The 22,886-nt window shown below is 35.9% G+C and overlaps 1 long non-coding RNA gene across 2 annotated transcripts in view; it reads right to left on the reverse strand.

Moving 5' to 3' along the window:
* Positions 1-22,886, reverse strand: part of LOC132540732 (uncharacterized) — an 820,348-nt gene that overhangs the window by 200,764 nt on the left and 596,698 nt on the right. Inside the window, exon 6 of one of the 2 annotated variants that reach the window (XR_009551889.1) lies at positions 3,906-3,943. The exons of the other annotated variant lie outside the window; for it this stretch is intronic. This is a non-coding gene — a long non-coding RNA (uncharacterized LOC132540732). The remainder of the gene's footprint in view (positions 1-3,905; positions 3,944-22,886) is intronic. 2 annotated transcript variants of the gene reach the window in all.

The raw sequence follows: 22,886 nt of genomic DNA on the forward strand, positions 1-22,886 counted from the left end.
CATTTCTGTTTTATTTGGTAGTACATAAATAAATTGAGAGTGGAGAGGGAAGAGTGGGGAATATATCATAATGGTTATGCAAAAAAAAAATTCATGCCCAAGACACCATATGCCAGAGTTGAGCAGTGCTCTGATCTCTTTCTCTTGGTGTCTTTCCCTCTTAATTACTTATTAAGATAAATAAAATTGAAGGAAAAAAAGGAAGGAAAAGGTAGATAAAGAATTAGAGCCTGAAGACCTGCTTCATTGCTCGTGAAGCTTCCCCTTTACAAGTTGGGAGTGGGGGCTCAAAACTAAGTCCTAGTACATTGTAATGTGTGCACTCAAATGGGAGCAACACTGTCTGCCCCAATCCCTCTGAAATTGGATTGTTTTTAGTTCTTTAGTTACTTTTTTCTGCCATATATAAAAGTCTGAGAATCACTGATTGATGACTTTATTCAGATTACATTTATTTCATGAAATCTACTCTCATCACCACCAGATATAATGGCTTATTACACAATTTTTACATGATAACTATGAACTATTTCTATGTGCTATAAATATTTGGGAAAAATTATGATCTTTTGAGAAGGAGCCTTTATTATATATATATATATATATATATCATATATCTATATCTATATCTATATCTATATATCCCCGTTGCAGCAAGATTAGATCTGAATCCTGGCACAGTATAAAAATGAAATAAATGGGAGAGGCAGAGCCAAGATGACAACTTGGAAGTGACTGCTGACATGAGCTCTGACAACAATTGCTGGAAAGGGTAGGATGCTGGACTTCAGCAGGATGAGGAATAAGGAGTTCTAAGTGTGACACCAAGGAGGTGACTATAGCTCAATTTGGATTAGAAAATAGAGAAAAAAGAAAGGAAATTTTTTTATTATTTCTCTCTCCCCCCACAACCAGACCCTGGGGGTGGAGAGCCTCTGCTAGCAGGCTCCCCACTGACCTTTTCTATTTACCAAGATACCTGGCTCATCAGGGGTGTCATTCCAATACTGTTCCTTTCTGAATCCCTTGGCTCTTTTTTTTTTTCTTTTCTGTGTAAGTGACTTAGGCCCAATTGGAGTGACAGATATCTGACCAAGCAAAGCCTAACTCCACCTGGGAAAGACTGCCTGGAAGTTTTTTTTTTTATAATTGGTTGTCTTGGCTCATGGTGCCTGAGCTAATCGGGAGTCGTCCAAGTTGCAGACCCACTTATAGGGCTTTTTACTCTGTTCTATTTTATTATTACTATTAAATATATATTCGTATCCATTTACCCCCCCGCCTCAGGTTGACCAAAATTAACTCTTAGTATATTTTCCATTGCTAGGCAATAGGGTGTCTTATTCATTGTGAGAAGAACTTATTTCACTCTTCCTACCTCCTCTATACACTCTCCCCATTCTCCCTCCTCCTAGCTAATTAAAACAAATAAATAAATGAATAAAATTAAAAATTAAAAAACACCTCTCATTTCACTGCTTTTTTTATAGGTTTTTTTTCCTTTTCTTTTTTTTCTCTCTTTTTTTCCCCCTCTGTCTTCTTTTTTTTCCTGACTCCTTCCTCCTTCCTCTGCTTTCTGAATTCACTGATACTTGTTTGTGAATTATTTTGGGGAAGAAATCTAACTCACAGTGGACTCTCTTTGTGTGTGTCTCTGCTCTACTTCCCTTTCTCCTCTTGCTACCCCTAGAATTTACAGTGGACAGTAGATTTGCATAGCTGTCTATTCTTGCTATCCTTTATTTCCTTTATCTTTCTTTTTCATTTGGATTTGGTTGTTATTTTTTCTTGGACTGGAGACATTTTTGGGCTAACTGGTATTGGTTAAACTGCTTCAATCCTTGCTTCAGTTATTATTATAATTTCTGAGGGTGGTGATTGCATTTGTCATAAACGTATATAGTATAGTGTGGCTTGTACTCAAAACAAAACAACTGAGGAACAACAGAACACAAAAATAAAAAACACATTAATAAAAAAAATGGTTAGATCAAGGGCAAATAAAACAACTACTATAATGAATAAAAAGAAGATCCCAGAAGAAACTACAAATAAGCCATAAGTAACCATAGATAAGAAAACTATGCAAGCAATAATAAACTTATTAATCACAGAAATGAAAACAACTTTGGACGAAAGGGCTAGCAGTATTAGGGAAAGAACAGATGAGATCCTCAAGGAAAATACTAACTACCTCGAGGTAATTAGAGAACTGAAAGCTGAAACAGCTGAACTGAAGAAGCTGAGGGAAGAGAAAGAAGACTAACAGAAGCAAAAAACAGAATTAGCAGACAGAGGATGAGCTAGAGAAAACTAAGAAAGAGCTAAAAGAGCTCAAAAAGAGATTGAGAGACACTGAAAACAACAACAGAGACATAAGGGATGATCTCAAAAGGAGTAACATTCATATAATTGGCCTGCCAGAGGAAGAAAGAGAGGAAGGGGAAGTAAACATTCTAGAGGAAATTATAGAAGAAAACTTCCCAGGCCTGAACAACAGAAAGGGCATTAAGATTCAAGAGGCCCAGAGAGTCTCAAACAGAATTAATCCAGACTTGAAGACACCAAGATACATCACAGTTACAATGAAAAGAAGTAAGGATAGAGAAAAGATCCTAAAGGCTGCAAGAGAAAAACAAAAATCACATACAGGGGAAAACCCATAAGACTGTCAGCAGACTTCTCCACTCAAACTCTAAAAGCCAGAAGAGAATGGCAAGATATCTATTGAGCCCTGAATGAAAAAGGGTTTTAACCAAGGATAATATATTCTGCTAGACTTTCATTCAAACTAGATGGAGGGATGATCAAAACCTTCTTAGAAAGACAACAGTTAAAGGAGGCAACCATGACCAAGCCTGCCCTGAAAGAGGTTCTAAAAGACCTCTTATAAACAAGAGCATCACCATACTACTTGCCACATATCAGAGCAAAGAAAAAATAGTTGAATAACGGCACTACAATACATTAAATCCATACTCTCAGTAAATGTCAATGGCTTAAACTCACCCAATAAAATGCACAGAGAGGGAAGATGGATCAGAAAACCCAACCCAATCATATGCTGCTTGCAAGAATCCCACTTGACCCAACAAGATAAACACAGACTTAAAGTGAAAGGATGGGAAACTATCATACAGGCTAATGGATGACAAAAAAAGGGCAGGAACAGCCCTTCTCATCTCTGACACAATAGACTTCAAATTAAATAAAGTAATAAAAGATAGGCAAGGCCATTACATAATGATTAGAGGATCAACCAGCCAAGAAGACTTAACAATTATTAACATCTATGCACCCAATGAGGGACCATCTAAATACATCAAACATGTACTCAAAGAAATTCAAAAATACATCAATAGTAATACAACAATAGTGGGAGATTTTAACACCCCACTGTCACACTTAGACTGATCAACAAAGAAACGAGAATTAAATGAAGACATGGACAGATTAGACCTCCTGGACATTTTCAGAGTTCTTCACCCCCCAAAAAACTGGAATACACATTCTTTTCAAATCCACACAACACATACTCAAGGATATGTTAGGCCACAAAGGACATGTTAGGCCACAAAGACAGCATCGATAAATTCAAGAACATTGAAATCATCCCAAGTATCTTCTCAGACCATAGTGGAGTAAAACTAACATTTAACAACAAACAGGAAATTATTAAAAGTCACAAAATTTGGGAACTAAACAACATACTGCTTAAGAACCACTGGGTCAGAGAGACACTCAAGCAAGAAATTCAAATGTTCCCGGAAACAAATGACAGTGAAGACACAAGCTTTCAAAATATTTGGGACACAGCTAAAGCAGCATTGAGAGGGAAACTCATAGCCATACAATAACATATTAAAGAATAAGATAAAGCTCAAATAAATGACCTTACTGCATACCTCAAGGACTTAGTGGAAGAGGAACAAAGGAACCAACCCTAAAGCAACCAGAAGGACAGAAATCACTAAAATTAGAGCAGAAATAAACAACATCCAAAATAAGAGAACCATACAAAAGATCAATGAAGTCACATGTTGGTTCTTTGATAAATTAAACAAGATTGACAAACCCCTAGCCATACTAACTAAACAAAAAAGGGAGAATACTCAAATTAATAGAATTAATATTGCATCTCAATAGATGCAGAGAAAGCCTTTGACAAAATCCAACACCCATTCAGGCTCAAAACTCTACAAAACATGGGAACAGATGGGAAATTCCTCAAGATAGTAAAATCCATATATAGCAAACCTACAGTGAACATTATACTCAATGGCCAGAAGCTGAAAGCATTCCCCCTCAGATTGTGGACTAGACAGGACTGTCCACTATCACCATTACTCTTCAACACAGTATTGGAAGTTCTTACCACAGCAATCAGGCAAGAGAAAGAAATCAAAGGAATACATATTGGAAGGGAAGAAGTCAAGCACTCACTATGTGCAGATGATATGATAGTATACATAGAAAAACCTAAAGAATCCAGCAGAAAACTACTAGAAGTTATTAGGCAATATAGCAAGGTGTCAGGCTACAAAATCTGGAAAAAATGGAAGAATTCCTAGAAACATATGCCCTTACAAAACTGAACCAAGAAGAACTACAAAATCTAAATACACCAATCACAGACAAAGAAATCGAAACAGTTATTAAGAATCTCCCCAACAACAAAAGTCTTGGATCAGATGGCTTCACAAACGAATTCTACAAAACCTTCAGGAAACAGTAAATACCCATACTTCTAAAGCTTTTCTATAAGATCAAAGAAACAGGAACACTCCCTTCCACATTCTATGAAGCCAACATCATCCTGATACCAAAAGCAGAGAGAGACACAACAAAAAAGGAAAAAAACAGACCAATATATCTGATGAACGAAGATGCCAAAATATTAAACAAGAGCTTGGCCAACCGGATACAGAAGTATACCAAAAAGACTGTTCATCATGACCAAGTGGGATTTATCCCAGGAATGCAAGGCTGGTTCAACATATGTAAGTCAATCAATGTCATTGACCACATCAATAAAAGCAAAGCCAAAAACCACATGATTATCTCAATAGATGCAGAATCCTGCAGAAAACTACTGGAAGTTATTAGGCAATATAGCAAAGTGTCAGGCTACAAAATCAATGTACAAAAATCAGTGGCATTTCTTTATGCAAACACTAAAACTGAAGAAAAAGACATCTAGAAATCACTCCCATTCACTGTTGCAGCAAAATCAATAAAATACCTAGGAATAAAGCTGACCACACAAGTGAATGATCTGTATACTGAAAACTATGAATTACTATTCAAGGAAATAGAAACTGATATCAAGAAATGGAGAGACATCCCATGCTCATAGATTAGAAGAATAAATATCATCAAAATGAATATTCACCCCAGAGCCATATACAAATTTAATGTGATACTCATCAAAGTTCCACCAAGCTTCTTTAAGAGAATAGAACAAAACTACAATCATTTATCTGGAACCAGAAAACACCTAAAATTGCCAAAACCATCTTGAGGAAAAGAAACAGAAATGGAGGCATCACACTCCCAGATCTCAAACTATATTATAAGGCCATCATCATCAAAACAGCCTGGAACAAAAATAGGCACACAGACCAGTGGAACAGAATTGAAAGCCCAGAAATAAACCCCCACACCTATGGACATCTAATATTTGATAAGGGGCCCAAAGTATTAATTGGAAGAAGGAGGCTCTCTTCAATAAATGGTGCTAGGAAAACTGGGTTGTAACATGCAGAAGAATGAAAGTGAACCACCTTATCTCACCAGAACAAACATCAACTCCAAATGGTTCAAGAACCTGGATGTTAGACCAGAAACTATCAAATACTTAGATGAAAACATTGGTGTAACACTTTCCCACCCAAAACTCAAGGGTATCTTTGATGAATCAAACCCAATTGCAAGGAAGACTAAAGCTGAAACAAACCAATGGGACTATGTCAAATTGAAAAGCTTCTGCATACACAAATAAACTATCATAGAAACAGACCCCTCACAGAATGGGAGCAGATCTTCACATGCCATACACCAGACAAGAGACTAATCACCAAAATATACAAAGAACTCAGCAAACTTAGCACCAAAAAAGCAAATGACCCCATCCAAAAATGGGCATAGGATATGAACAAGACATTCACTTTAGAAGAGATCCAAAAAGGCTAACAAACATATGAAAAACTGCTCCAGGTCCCTGATTGTCAGAGAAATACAAATAAAGACAATATTGAGATACCACCTCACTCCTGCGAGAATGGCATACATCAAAAACGACAGCAGTAACAAATGCTGGAGAGGCTGTGGGGACAGAGGATCCCTTCTGCACTGATGGTGGGAATGTAAATTTGTCTAGCCTCTCTGGGGAGCAGTCTGGAGAATTCTCACAAGACTAGATATAGACCTTCCATATGACCCAGTAATTCCTCTCCTGGGGATATACCCCAAGGATTCCATAATGCCCAACCAAAAAGATGTGTGCACACCTATGTTCATAGCAGCACAATTCATAATAGCTAAAACCTGGAAGCAACCCAGGCGCCCAACAACAGATGAGTGGCTGAGAAAGCTGTGGCATATATACACAATGGAATACTATGTAGCTATTAAGAACAATGAACCCACCTTGTCTGACCCATCTTGGATAGAAGGAATTATGTTAAGCTAGAAGGAATTATGTTAAGTGAGCTGATTCAGAGAGATAAAGATGAGTATGGGATGATCCCACTCATCAACAGAAGTTGAGAAAGAACAGAAACGGAAACTAAAAGCAGCATCTGATTAAATCGAGAGTAGGGCACCAAAGTAAAAACCCTGTGGTGAGGGGAAGGGTAGACATTTGGCTTCCCAGGGTGGCGGGTGTGGGTGGGTGTGATGGGACACAGTCTTTTTGTGGTGGGAATGGTGTTTATGTACACTCCTATTAAAGTGTAGTCATATAAACCACTATTTAGGTAATATGCAAGGAAAAATTGATCGTATGTCTCGAACTTTTAAAAACACAGACTGAGTCTTTTTAGTACATAGGCTGAGTCTTTGATATGCTGACTCTCTCATAAGTCTAGACCAGGTAGAACAGAAGCAACTGGTGGCACAACTATATACAAGATGCTGGGTATTATACAACAAACCCTAACAAAGGGACTTTTCAAAGTTAACCCAATTACCAAATAATGTGATGATAACAATAACTATCCAATGTCATTTTGAACCCTAAGAGAGCAGGAACCTCACATTTCCACAATACAGCCTATATTTCCCCCAGTCCTGGAACCTTAGGGTAGGGCCCACTTTCCTGCATGCTTCTCTCAATTAATATAAAATAATACTGCATCCTCTGATGACAATATAATCAACGCAATGAGTGCCACCCTAGCATGCTTCACGTCAGACTGTGTCCAGAGACTTCAAGTGTGGAATGACCACCTTTCAGCTTCATCACTTGGGTGAGACCTTTCCTTTCATAGTATCCTCTAATTCCATTCCAGGTGTTCCACTCCCCAATAAAGTCCCCAAACCTAGATATAGACCAGGTCCCCTGAGATAGAGCATAGAGCATATGTTCACACGTGTCCATAAACCAGGGCAAAATATATACCTGAAAGCAGAAGTAAACAAGAGTCTGCAGTGAGTACCCCCCCAACACTTCATCTGCACTATTCCAGCCTTTAGGTGCATGATTGTTCAACAATTTTTTTGGCTTTGTATGTTAACTTTCTTTTCAGCCACCAGGTTCCGGATGCCAGCATGATGCCGACCAGACTTCCCTGGACTGAGGACCCCACCAATGTGTCCTGGAGCTCTGCTTCCCCAGATCTCCACCCTACTAGGGAAAGAGAGAGGCAGACTGGGAGTATGGATCGACCAGTCAATGCCCATGTTCAGCAGGGAAGCAATTACAGAAGCCAGACCTTCCCTTCTGCAACCCACAATGACCCTGGGTCCATACTCCCAGAGGGATAGAGAATAGGAAAGCTATCAGGCCAGGGGATGGGATAGGGAGATTGGGTGGTAGGAATTGTGTGGAGTTGTAAGCCTCCTATCCTACGGTTTTGTTAGTGTCTCCTTTCTTAAATAAATAAATAAATAAATACGAAATAAATGTCACTATGTATGTGCAACATTTGAACTACAGAGATAGTCCTAGATCTAGATCTTTTGTCTAGTTACTTCACATTGTTTCTTATTTCCTTGCCCCCTTTCCCACAAGGCTCTTTTCAAACATATACATATTTTAGAATGTAAGGATATAAAAGTTCCCAGGAACATTGCTGCTAAGTGATTTGGAATCTTGTGTCGATGTAAGAATATCCACATTCATCCCCACATTCAGGTGGTAGCTTTTTGATTTCCATATCTCCAAGACAAGTCACTTTTAGAAATTCATCAGGAAGTAATCTAAAGTTGTGTGATTTTTGCAGACAGCTCAGTATTAAAAGTTAGTGAACCAAGGTTGTCCAATTAAGATGATAAATGTTTTATATCTAGAATTTCTTAGTGGCATAATAAGACATAAAAATGAACTGAAGGAAGTTCTTAAAATCACAAATGAAGAGATACTATACTCCCAAATATAAGTTTAATGAAATATAAGAATTAACTACATGGTTCATTAGTTTGTAAAGAATGTAACCAAATAGATAATAAAGATGCTTTTATAGATAATGTTCACTATGAAATACACACACATGTCTTACAAGAGCAACATGGCACATATCTCTTTGCCTTTTTAAAAGTTTATAAAGTATTTACTTTAGAATAAGTAAATTATCCCAGAATCACATATTATAGACTTTTGCCTATGGATTTTATTTCTGGCATTTTCTGCTTGCAGCCCATAACATTGACATTCTTATTAATTTGTTACATCAAAGAACCACTACAAAATGTAACCATTTTGCAAATTCTTCAAATACTTTGTATAGATGGATAGCAATGACATTCCAAGTAAAGAGCAGGGGCTTGAAATAAGGTCTTTGCACTTCCACCTGCAGAAGAGAAAGTTTCAAAAGCAGTAAAACAGGGCTGCAGGTATCTCTTTTTCTATTTACCCCTTATCTCCCTGTCCCCTCTCAATTTCTCTCTATCTTTATAAATAAGCAAAGAAAGAAAAATGGAAAAGGGAAAAATTTGGCCTCCAGAAGTGATGGATTACTTATGCAGACACCAAGATACACTGATAACACAGGTGATACTAAAGAAAAAAATCTGCACAACCAGGGATGCAAATGAACAACATAACCAATTTCTTGCTTCACTTTTGTATCAGTGATTTAATATCTTCTATGATGTCGAAGGACCAAGGTTTGAGCTCCAAGTTCCCATAGGCAGGGGCAGAAACTTCATGAGTGGTGAAGCAGTGCAATAGGTCTCACTCTACTCCCTTCTCCTAATACTTCCCCTGCTCCCTCTCAACTTCTCTCCTATCGAATTAATATATATATATTATTAAAAATAAATCAGTCCTCATTCATTACCTCCCATTTATGTAGATTAGAGGTTCAGACATAGTTGCACAGGGTTTTTGGCTTAGGGTATTCTAGGATGTCACAAGAATGGTTGGAATTTATTCATCTGGATATCTTGGGAAAGACTGTGCTTTCTAACTCATTCAGAATTTTGACAGTTATAGACCTTGGGCTGGGTGAGAACATGGGGAGTGAGTGAAGGCAAGAAAACAGGAGATAACTGATGAACGATACTCGGAATGTTCCATCTAAAAGGTAAGAAGATGAAAATGGAGTAAAAAAGAAGGCAAAAGAGAAAGAGCTGAAATAAAAGGAAGGTCTAACCAGACTGGTAGAAATAAAAAAGTACATATTGAGAAGGACCTGTGTCTGAATCAGATTCAGACTTTAAGATTAATCCATCACCTTACCATCATGAGTACCAATGATCAACGTCATTAAACTGCTTGTTCCTTAATTGCATTCTTGCGTAGGGAACTCAATGCAAAAATGAACCAGTTCTTATAAGTCCACAATCAAAGTTGATTGCGTCCAACCTTACTGTTGCACCTCTATTAACCTACAAGCTGTGTGGGCAGGACTTATAAAAAGCACTTTGGGGAAGGAAACTATATCCTTCAGATTTTGCTACACTTGCATGCCTGCTGATTTTTTTTTTTAATTATGAGGTAGAATTGCTAATGACCCCTGTCATAGACAGCCATTATCTCAAACTGTGAATGCTGGTTGTCATTTTCAGTGTCAACAGATGTTGACCTTAGGGTGGCAACTTTTCCTTCACTGTATGAACCTAATCAACATTATATCCTTCAGTTTTCTATAAAATGCACTATCCAATTAGAAAGTAAGCTTTTAAAAAAGAAAGGTCTAGGGTTAAAATCTCATTTAAGCTGCATTAGTCTAAATGTGGCTTTGGGCGATTTGTATTAGCTAAAGCTATTTATGATTTCTCTAAAGGAGAGGAAAGGACACTTTGGGGACTACAAAGAAATTGATTTAATGGTATGCATGACTTCACATTCAATTTCTACAAAAGTGGCCCTTGATAGGAGGTTGTGGAGATTTTTGACAATATCTCCCTTTTCATCTCTGTCCTGATCTTCTTAGAAAATCTGTTTGCAAATATGTAGCTAAATTGACAAAGACTTAGCTAAAGAACAGTTCTGCAATATAGACGGGATGCAGCAATTACCTTCCAAAATTAAATTGAGGTTGAAATCTACTAGACTTTGGCTGTATTCATGTGGAAATGTGCTATGAATTCCTAAGCCCATTCTGCTTCTTGTAGAATTTTATAACTTCTTAGATTTGCTTCTAAGCCTATTTTCTTCAGATGATTCCCCTAGTAAGAATCTATTTGATGCTGATAATTGTTTTAATTGCATCTGGCTCAGTTTGATTTTCAAGTACCCATTCACTCATTTATTTAGTAAGCATATTGATTGCTTACCATGTGAAGGCAGGCAGTAGACTGGACATTGATTAAAGAGTGAAAGGAAAAATTTTAGATCCTTACTCTCACAACTCCTACAGATCAGGGGAAATGTAGATATACTTCCATTCAACATGACATAATCACAACTATAAAAACGCATATTTTCACAGGTAGCTTCTAGTAAGCATGCTTCACTGATTGCTTAACAGTATATTACATGAACTAAAAATTCTGTCCATTTTTCTTTGCAGGAGTCAGGCTTCATAACAGAAATTGCTATGATTTCAAATTTAATATTTATGGTACATATTCAGTGTTTAGATTTTTAAATTGCACTTTAGTGGAAGTGATTCTGAAAATCTGACAGTTTGATATGTTTCATTTTGGGCATGAGACAGCTGAAGATGACTATTTCCTATTGACTGACAGTTGTGTGACGAGGAGGAGGGGGATGATTGGCAAAGCCATAAGAAAAGGTAAATGAGAAAAAGTAACAGGGAAACGTCTAAAACTGTGAAAATGTCTAGTTTGAAGTTAGGTAAGATCAGGCAAATATGATCAAATTTCTAAAGGAATTATTTTGTAAAATATATACTAGGCATTTTTAATCCCTGAGGGTAAATATATGCTTGGGAAGGAAAGACACATCAAATATTTACATAGATTTATATACTTTTCCTTAAACCTTCCTTATTTATGCATTTTAGAAAAACAATACCAAAAACAATGATTTTCAGACTTAGTTTACAGACATTCAATTAAGAAAAAGAGTGGAGTTGGGGGTGGAAAGGAGTAGGTCAATTAAGAAGGTTCCTAAAGATAAGCTTGGTAAAACCATGTATACAGATGTAAGTTGCCCCTTCTATAAAGCAATGCTTTTTATGCATGTGATAAAAATGTCCAGAATGAGGTGTTTAAAGCATAACACATAGGATAGTAGCTTTTTTCCCTTCTCTTATCATAAGGACTTCACCAGTCTAAGCCAACAAAAACAGAGAACAAGAGACCAAGAAACAGAGGCAGGTGGGGCTGCAAACTGGGTCTCAGTCATGCATGATAAAACAAGCATCCTCCAAAGTGAGCTATTTTGCCAGTTCCGTTAAGGATACTTGTTATTGTTGTTGCTTCTCTGTATTTTTTAGAATTTACCTTGATTACATTTTACAGAAGATGAGGAAAATGTTAAGATGATATTTTAATAAGATCCTGAAAATATTCAAAAGATTATTTAGTAGAATGTGACAACATTTCCCCCCAATCTTTGTAGCAACACTATAACTAAGCTATCACTTGAAAATCTTTCTAAATAAAATGAAACTTGGGCTATCATAATACATTCATCAACAATAAATTTTAATAAAATATCTTTAAAAACCATGAGTCTCAATGCCAGAAAAAGATTATTTACCTTGTAAGTGAATTGAAAAGATTAATGGAAGATCTTATATTTTGGAAAAATATGTTTTCCTATTTTTCACGAAGGAAATTGTAATGAGTTTACATAACTTGCAAGGGGGGAAGCTAACTTCAGGAAAGTAAGTTCAAGTACAACAAGCAAAATCCATAATTTAAAGGCTACTTCCATGTGGGGAGTAGGGCGGTAGCTCAGCAGGTTAAATGTACATGGTGCAAAGCGCAACAACTGGCATAAGGATCCTGAGCCCCTGGCTTCCCACTTGCAGGGGGGTCACTTCACAAGAGGTGAAGTAGGTCTGCAACTGTCTATCTTTCTCTTCCCCTCTGTCCTTCTCCTCTCTCGATTTCTCTCTGTCCTATCCAACAATAAAAAAAATTATAACACCAAATCAGAGGAAAACAATAAATAACATCATCAAAATATTAGCTTGCAGAAGATATAGTTAGTTCATCCAATAGGGCATGTGTCTTGTACCACCTAGATTCTATTCCTTTTTTTTTAATTTTTTTATTTTTTTGCTATTTATTTATTCTCTTTTGTTGTCCTTGTTTTATTGTTGTAGTTATTATTGTTGTTGTTGTTGGATAGGACAGAGAGAAATGGAGAGAGGAGGGGAAGACAGAGAAGGGGAGAGAAGGATAGACACCTGCAGACCTGCTTCACTGCCTGTGAAGCGACTCCAGTGCAGGTGGGGAGCCGGGGCTTGAACCAGGATCCTTCCAACGGTTCTTGCACTTTGCGCCACATGCTGCGCTACCACCGGACTCCCCTAGATTCTATTCCTGACACCACATGGGAAATGCTAAGGCAACTGAAGAAACTTTGGGGTCTCTCCCTCCTCTCCCTCCCCTCTCTCTTTCTCTCTCTCTCTCTGAATACAGAAGTTGGCAAAGGAATGGCAAAATAAGCTACAGATGATGTAATGACTAGGATAAAATAAATTAAACGAGAAATGTACCATCTTTGGTTCAATAAATCATCTCTAAATTTAAGTAATGGAACATGTCTTAATATTATATTTACTTCCAGGACACATAGAGAAAACTTACTCAACATCTCACATGATTTTTAGACTTTGTTTACAGACACTGAATTAAGACAAAGGGGGACAAAGTTTTGTTACTCCTGGAGTCCATGTTTGGATAAGAAGTTCCAGCATTCAAAGGTTGACCTCTTTAATCATTTAACAGGATAAAAATCACATATTTTTTAAAAAATATTTTTTTATTGTTGGAAAATGACAGAGAGAGATTGAGAGGGGTGGGGAAGATAGTGAGGGAGAGATAGAGATACACCTACAGCTCTGCTTAACCAAGTATGAAGCTTTTCCCATGCAGGTGGGGACCAGAAGATTGAACCTATATCCTTGAGCATTATAAAGTGTGCACTTATCCAGCTTTTAGAAAATCATATAAATTTTACTAATACAGTCTACTCTCTCACTTAAAGGATATCTAAAATTTGGTTTTTTTGAATAAATATCACTGTAATTTTTGAATTTAGAAGGTCTAGGTTCCTTGATAGCAGATGGGTGATGTTCCCTTCAAAACTGCTGAAGAATGGTTCAGATAAAATAATAGCTCAGATTCCTCAGATGGATAAAATGTCACAGATTCACATCTCACAAACTAATTTACAAAGCAGTCTAAGAAATATCAAATTGCATTTACATAAAATATGATATTTGTACCATTTCATTGTCTTATACATTTTCTTCCTGGAATAGGATAATAGAGGTCCCTTTTTTATCCTTCTCTAACTTTTGTTTTTAGGAGCGACTAGTAGAATGCTTGAATACCCAATAGCCTAGATGAGGAGTAACAGATTTGTTAGATCTATGTTGACTTAAACAGACCTCAGTCTGGTATGAGTAAATCACTGAACACATAATAGGGATATCCATTTTAGACCTAAAACTGATCAATATGGATCCACTCTTATTTCGTGCATGTGACTTAGAAAAATCTTGCCAAATAAAATTTCCATGATCTTCTTAAATATGCTCAATGTCTGTGAAAGGAAGAGTTATTCAGTAGACCTTTTGTCTTTCGTTTTTTGACCATGTGACTCGAGTAAATTTGCTTAACATCACTGAACTTAGCTTCCTCAATTTTACAGTGAAAGATAGGACTTGAACTTGATAAGAGTTTTTGAGGCATAATAATTTTTCATAGTTGAATTTCTAATTCTCAGAAAGATTGTATAGTAAAATGCTTAAAATATGGACTCAGGACCTGGAATGCCTCCAGGTACTGGGAATTGAAACTGGAACATCATACATGAGAATATGATGTTCTAGCAATTGATTGACTTCCCCACTCAACTCCCAGGTCTTTTATGGTAACACTTGCACAAAGAAAAAACATACAACCCTGGGAGTTCAACCTGTAAATATTTCTATCTAATATTGAATATGTTCCTGAGCATCAAGATACTCCCTGTCTAAATTTCTTAAATGCTCTCACTGTTTTTAGATAAATCAGGAAAGAAATGCTATGAACATATTACTGTCTATAAAATGATAGAACATTAGAAAAAAAGATAATCTGTCTTGATAGAATTCTTAAAGAAGAAATAACCTCATTAGTTTTTTTTTTTTTTAAATATTTACTCATTTATTCCCTTTCGTTGTCCTTGTAATTATCGTTGTTGTTGCTGTTGGATAGGACAGAGTATTAGAGAGAGGAGGGGAAGGCAGAGAGGAGGAGACAAAGATATACACCTGTAGACCTGCTTCACAGCTTGTGAAGCAACTCCCCTGCAGGTGGTGAGCCTGGGGCTCCAACCAGGATCCACTTAACCTGCTGCGCTACTGTCCAACTCTCAACCTCACTAGTTTTTTAAGGTGTTCTGTTGAATGAGACAAGTCAGGAACAGAAAGACAGATACTGAATTACCTCACTTATAGGTGGAATTTATGCAAAAAGAACAGTAAGAGAAAATATAAGGTGAAACTTGGGTGTGGTGTATTGCACCAAAGCAAAGGACATTGGGGGAGAGAGACGGACTAGATCAAGGGACATTGGAGTCCTGTTGTATTTCTAGATACCTATCAAGGGGAGAGGAGAGGTATGCCTATGTGGTAAAGGCTGTACCATAAACCATTAAACCTTGAATTAAAAGAAAAAAAATTAAAGAAGTGGATTTTGTGGATAAAAGTACCATGTACACAGAAATTGTGTCATTCTCTTAAATTATTAGACTTTTAAAACATATAGTACACATTATAAATAGGCTTATGGGAGCTGGGTGGTGGTGCACCTACGTGCATGAGGACCTAGATTCAAGTATCAGTCCCTACCTACTTCATGAGCAGTGGAACAGTGCTTCAGTGTCTCTCCTCTCTATTTATCATTCTCTCCCTCGTTTCCTCCGTATTACTTAACAATAAATAAATGAGTAATAAATAGGAAGGAAAGATAGAAAGGGAGTAAAAGTAAACAAAATGACTACTGGCTGTGCTGGAGTGATAGTATAGACACAGAGCTCTAGTTATAACTCTGGCAGCAAAATGAAATGAAATAAAATAAAGTAAAATAAATATATAACTAAACTGTCTTAGAGAAAACTTAGAATATTTTAGACAATATCAGAAGTTCACTCTAACATACTGAATAAAAGGAGATATTAAAATGTATGATGCAATAAAGATTATAATATTTAAAGGACATAAACAACAGAAATACCCACTGATGAAAAGCTGGATAAAAGAATGAACAAAATTTTAATGTGGAACATTACTCAGACTTAAAAGGAAAGGATTTATGATATATACCACAATACAGGTGAATTTGTATAATGTAAATCAAAGTGAAAGATGTCAGATACTAAAGTACAAAAATTATATTATTTAAATTATATGAATTACCTAGAATAGTTTATTTCATTGAGGCAGAAAGCACACCATTATGTAGCATGTGCTAAGAAAAGGGAAGGGGGAAGCTATTTAATGTACAGAATTTCATTTTTGGTTTATAGAAAAATTTTGGAGATGCATGAGGGAAATGATAATTTGCAACAATGTGAATACTCTTGATGTCACTGTATTGTACATTTACAAATAAAGTGATAAGTTTTACATTTGGTATATTTTACTACAAGTTAATATCTATGAAGAGTGAGAAAGATGCTTTTCATAAAGCAAGTTGTATGAAACTAGCTTTACACTGTAATGCATAGAGAGATTATTCAAAAAATATTTTATCATTATGAAATGTTAATATTTTATTATATTGTGATTCCCCTTGACTGCTTTATATATTATATTGAAATTCTTTAAGTAATATCTCTCAGTGGATAGGCTTGAAAATAATTTCAATATATAGGCTTGAAAGGTATGTGTAAAATAAGTAAAGTTTACTTTTCTTTCTGGTAATAAGTAGCTGGATAATCATTGTTGCAAAAATATTTGCTGAAATTTGAGCTACCTTTCACCCTGCTGTAAAAGTTCACTTCAGATTTAATGTTACAGTTTTACCCGTGGTTCTTAAAAACTGTAACTCTATTAATTAAATTATATTTTAATTAAAACACATATGCACTTATTTTGTAAAACATATTGACTTAAATGCATTTAGGATTATGAATTAAATTTCACCTATATGGCCAAAACTATTAATATAGTTTAAAAGAAAAGTTGACAGGAAGTATTTAATTACTACTATCTTCTGAAATTGTCACTTGGTAAAGAGAAACATTTCTGAAACACTAAAGAGCTTTGAGATATAAAATGAAACAGGCAATGTCTTCAAAATGAACCTAGTTTTAAGAGGAAGAAAATTAATAGAGTCATGTTCAAAGGTTTTAATAAGTCTGTAAGACTGAAATAGAACCCCCTGGGTCTTTCATTATGAGATAGTTTAAGATTTGCTCAGGGAATAGGGATGAAAAAGAAACTCAAGCTTACAGAAAGAGAACGGCTAATGCTGAATTATATCACTTATAGGTGGAACTTAAAAATAAAGGATGGTAAGAGAGGACATAATATGAAACTTGTACTGGGTATGGTATATTGCACTAAAACAAAAGACTGTGGGGGAGGGAGAGGAACAGGATGAAGGGACATTGGGATCCTGCTGTGCTTCCCAGACACCAATCAAGGGGAGATGAAAGGCAGCTCTACCTTTGTGTTAAAGACTATACTATACACATTAACCTCCCAATTAAAAAAAAAAGGAAACTAAGACTTCATTAAAATATCACATTGCACACACATGCACACATACACATATGCACACGTGTTAGTATTAATTAATAACTCCAGAAATTTCTCAAGAGATACTGAGAAAATTCTAATAAATGAAGTAGATTACATTTCATACCTACATAATAAGAGAAAACATTATAGGAAGAAACTTGGTTTCCAAATAGCAAACGAAAGATTTTGGCCAGAAAATTGAGTCTGTATTATATCAACATGCTTCTTCAAATTCTTTTCTTTTCTTTTATTTATTTATTTACTTTTTATTATCTTTATTTATTGGATAGAGACAGCCAGAAATCGAGAGGGTAGGGGAGACAGAGAGGGAAAAAGAATAAGAGACACCTGCAGCCCTGCTTCACCACTTGCAAAGCTTTTCCTCTGCAGGTGGGGACCCAGGGCTTTTTTCAAATCGCGATCCTTAAGCCGGTGTTCCTTATCACTTTATTATGGAGTAGTTGATTTATTAACAGGACTATTGTCATGAGGGTACGTTTCCACACTCCCCCCAGATACAATGGTTAACTGTCTATTTTACCCTCTACCAAACCATCATCCTGGTCCACCATAATGGTTTAGATCAACAACCTATATGTACATCCATATCTATATGTGCATCCTTCTATATCTACATCTGTATTTATGATTACAACAGAAAAACAGACATGAACTGGAACAGTCAAGGAAAAGTATAGTGATCATAGCTTAAAGCATCAATCATGTGTTAAAGAAGGTGATCACAAATTATTTCAAAACTACCACAAAATTAGTTTTCAATTATAAATTTGTTCTCTCTCTCTTGTCTCCAGGGTTATAACTGGTTGCTGGGGCTCTGTAATGAACATGTAACCTAGTAACTATAGTAACCATAGTGTGCCTGCATAGTGTGATAAAGACAGAGACATATATATATATATATATATATATATATATATATATATATACATACATATGTATACATGGGTAAGATATCAACCAGAATCTGATTGGCCTGATTGTAACTGTGAAGCCAGAGGCAAGCTAGTATAAGTAGAGGCTCAAAAACCAGCTGAATGAAGCACCTTCACCTTTACTGACAGGATGCTGCCAGTGCTGCTAAATACTTAAGCACAAGCGGCTAAGCTAAGTAAGTGCTTCCCCAGCTTCCAGAGACCTTCGCTAGTCTGGTTGTGCTAGTGGACAAAGGACCTCCAGTTTGGCAACACAGTGGGCTGGTAAGCATATCCTGAGCCTTACCTGTGAACAGCTACTAGTAAGGAGAGGTATTTGATTGACTATGTGCTGTGTGAATTGTGTGACTCTTCTTGGCATCTAAAATAAGTAAAGAATTTTGTTTAACCCAGACATGCTCTCCGAGTGAGTCCTTTCTCTTAATTCCTTGCTCGAGACAGGCTCTGCACTAGGAATCCACTACTCCTGGTGGCTTTTCTTTTTCTTTTTTTTTACATTTTATTGGAATAGGACACAGAGAAACTGAGAGTGGAGAGGAGATACTGAGGGAGAAAGACACACTGAGAGAGATGCCTGCAGACCTGCTTCACTGCTCATGAAGTGTTCCCCCTGCAGGTGGGGAGTGGGGCTTAGAACCTTGTGCAGGTCATTGTGCTTCATACTATGAGTGCTTAACTGGGTGTGCCACTGTCCAGTCCCCTATATATTTGTTCTTATTTAGAGATTTAGGGAAAAAAAAGTATAAGCACTTTTTAAGAGGAAATGCTAAAATATACCAAGGTAAAGTTGCTATAACAGTAAAAATGTTTTTTTTTTTTTCCCCTTTGTAGTCTAACAAGTTTGTGAATGTATTCAATAGCAAATTTGGTAACTTCTTCAAGATATTATCTGAGTTATTTAACTAGAATAAATTAAAACCAGTTTTTTTTTCCCAAAATGTGTATAAAAGTATGCTAAAACATTCCCATTCTTGTGGGGATAAAATATTTCATAATAGGAATCTTAATCAGTAACATTATATTTCTGTATTTGTAAAAAACATTGCAAAAATATGTATGCATTTTAAGTTTGTAATAGAGTCTATCTGACTTGGTCAAATAACTGACTCAATTTCCTTTCTTTCTTTTAAATTTTATTATCTTTGTTTAGTTATTGGATAGAGACAGCCAGAAGTTGAGCGGGGAGGGGATAATAGAGAGGGAGATAGACATCTGTAGCCTTGCTTCATCAATTGCAAAACTTTCCCCTTGCAGGTGGGGGTTGGGGACTCAAACCTGGGCTCTTGAGCATTATAACATGTACGCTTAGCCAGGTGCACCACCACCCAGTCCCCTGACTCAACTTGCTTATTCAAGAAATAGATATAATAATAGCAGTTCTATTGTAAGTTTGTTATGACAAAATTACATATGTGTGTAAGATATGTAAAATGAATGATTCGTGGTAACTGGCGTAATGACTAGCTATTGCTTTTACTGTATTCCCTAAATTAGTAAATGATGATATTTTGCAATGATTTATCTTTAATTACAATAAAATTAGACTCTACCTTCCTTCCTCACAACATACAAAATGCCAATTAGAAATCACTCCCAAACACCAGTGTGTCCTTATGTATATGTGTGCGGTAGAGACAAACAAACATTCTGTGCTATCTCTCAAATGCAATCCTTTTAACAACAGTTAAAGAAGGAACACCTTTGATAAGAAACCAAATGTTGATCCCTTCACTTGATTGTTTATTCAAATAGCATATTACTGAACTTTTAGTCAGTGCCAGTGTGTGGGGATACACCAGGGTACTTTCTAGATAAAGTTACTGCCTATTTGTAAATTCTATCAATTTAAATAGGGAATATTTGATAATTTATATTAGGTGTGTTTATAAGTAAGTGCTTTTTTGTTTTTTGGAAACAAAAGTGAACAGATTACTGGAATAACAAGAGGCACATAAAATAAGGTGTGAAAACAGCCTTCATTAAGGAAGTTCCATACTGTTATATGGAGATAGAGAAAACAAGTTCAAGTGATCTCAAATTTGAGATTGCTTAGCAGATTTCAGTAAGAACAGGAAACCTGAATTAACCTGAATACATGACTAAGGGGGGGGGGAGGAGTCAGGAGGTCAAGTGTGAGGTCAGAACAAAGGCAACCTGAACAAAGACAACTGTAAGGAACCTGAATTTCATTCTAAAGATTATAGAGCCATTAGAGGGTTTCAAATAAATATCAAATACAGCAAGAATACAGCAGTGTTTAGACTTTTGGAAGTATATTTAAGAAGAGACAGAGGTGAACAAATTCCTGAACTCCTTAAAACACTCGCTTAATATGAATGGTAGATTTTGTGCTCCCCTTTTGCAGATTTCCACACCAATTTGTTACTTTCCCAAAGTCTTCAGAGAACAGATAAAAGTAAGCATACCACAGGGGTAAAGAAAAGAGGAATGGCTCTGACTTTTCACTTTGCTTTTTTGCCTTATAAAACGGAAAAGATAGGAGAGAAAGAGGAAGTAATTTGCTTCCATCATTTCATTATAGCTCCTTTAACATCACAGCTATCTTAAAGAATCTTCTAAGGCAGACATAGTACTGCTTTTAAGGATGACAGAAAATATCAAGTACTGAATTTCCTAGTTTTGCTGTGTAGTTGCTACACGACATAGCAAGAGTCATGTACTTTATGCCCAAGTTAATTAGTTATAAAGGACAGTATTAACTGACATTCAATGGACAAGTTATGTGTATGTTCAAACCATTATTGATAACAAAATGGGAAGTTTAATAAGAAACTGTTGACTTTAAGGTGGTATTTCTAAAAATATGTTTAGTATGATATGATAAATTAATAAAAGTATTTTTAAATGACTATAATAAATGTAGTAGTTGATTCTAAGCTCCATTTACTTTTCAGAAATATTAAACTGCTAATAAAGTACAGACATCATGATGGGAGGTTTATAATCAAGGATATGATATGCCACTAAATCTTTACTTTCTCATTTTTAACTTAGCTCAAACTTGAAAGCAAATGACCCTATGTATCATCAGTATATTGTACAGAAGGGATTTTTGTGATGACATTTCACAAAGAAAATATGGAAAGTAACTTTTTTATAGTTGATATTATAAACAAGAGGAGAGCTCATGTTTTTAATGGTGGTATATGATTATTGTAAATTCTAAAATTGAAAAAAAATAGTGTTTTTTTTTAATTTTTCAAATTCAAAAGTTAGGCTATTTCTGCCATCTTTCAGACTTAAATTAGAAACCACAAATCATGTATTCATGTGCCAAAATACGACTGCTTCAGCAAATGATGAATTTGCATATACAGTGATTTTAATCAAAGAGACCTATTTGATTGCACAATTATCTGCTTTGAATACACAAAAATTGAATTCTCTATGTGTGAATTCTTATTTGTACATGTTCCCAATTATTCTGTTGGTTCAACTTAGAAATACCTATTTGATGTATTAAAGCATTAGTTTTCTTTCAGTTATAGTAACACTGAATCATGTTATTGATTCATAAAACAACTTCCTGGAAGAACGAGGGAAATGGAACTACTTTCAAGCAGGATAGAAGAGAATGTTACTCTACTTTCATCTGTACAATAAGGAAAAATAGAGAAAGATATTTTCTTTCTTTTTCCCATACTTTATTATTATTTTTTCAATATCTATTTATTTATTCCCTTTTGTTGCCCTTGTTTTATTTTTGTAGTTGCTATTGTTGTCATTGTTGGATAGGACAGAGAGAAATGGAGAGGGGCGGGGAAGACGGAAGAGGAGAGAAAGACACCTGCAGACCTACTTCACCACTTGTGAAATGACTCCCCTGCAGATGGGGAGCCACGGGCTGGAGCCGGGGGCTCGAACAGGGGTCTCCAACCGGATCCTTAAGCAGGTCCTTGCGCCACTTGCACTTAACCCATGCTACCGCCCTACTCCTGAAAGAAAGATATTTTCTTAAATGTGTTTGTCCATGTCTTCTTCTTCTTCTTTTTTTTTTTTTTTAAATGTATTTCAAAATTTAAAGTTTTGGTTTACTGGGAGAAGCCTTGAATGGTGATCATACTGAGTTCACTCAATTTTCCACACTGTTAGTCCCTAGTCCCTAAATGATGGGAGTAAACTGTTGATCCCTATTACTCTCATGCAATAGAGAAAATTAAGAGTTTCTTTAAAGTGTCAGATATAATGCTGCATACAGATATTCTCTGTGGAACTTCTGGGGGGAAAAAAAAGCTTGAAAAGTAGTGATGCAAAACTTTTTATTATTGTCTTTCTAGACAATCAGATTTTCCTTGGTACTCAGTGGTAGAATAGCCTGGAGAAATTGATAACCACAATAGTACAGTTCTGTATAGGCAGGGTGCTTGTTTTC

This window comes from Erinaceus europaeus, chromosome 10 (genome assembly GCF_950295315.1).
Source record: "Erinaceus europaeus chromosome 10, mEriEur2.1, whole genome shotgun sequence".
In the NCBI taxonomy this organism is placed as follows: Eukaryota; Metazoa; Chordata; class Mammalia; order Eulipotyphla; family Erinaceidae; genus Erinaceus; species Erinaceus europaeus.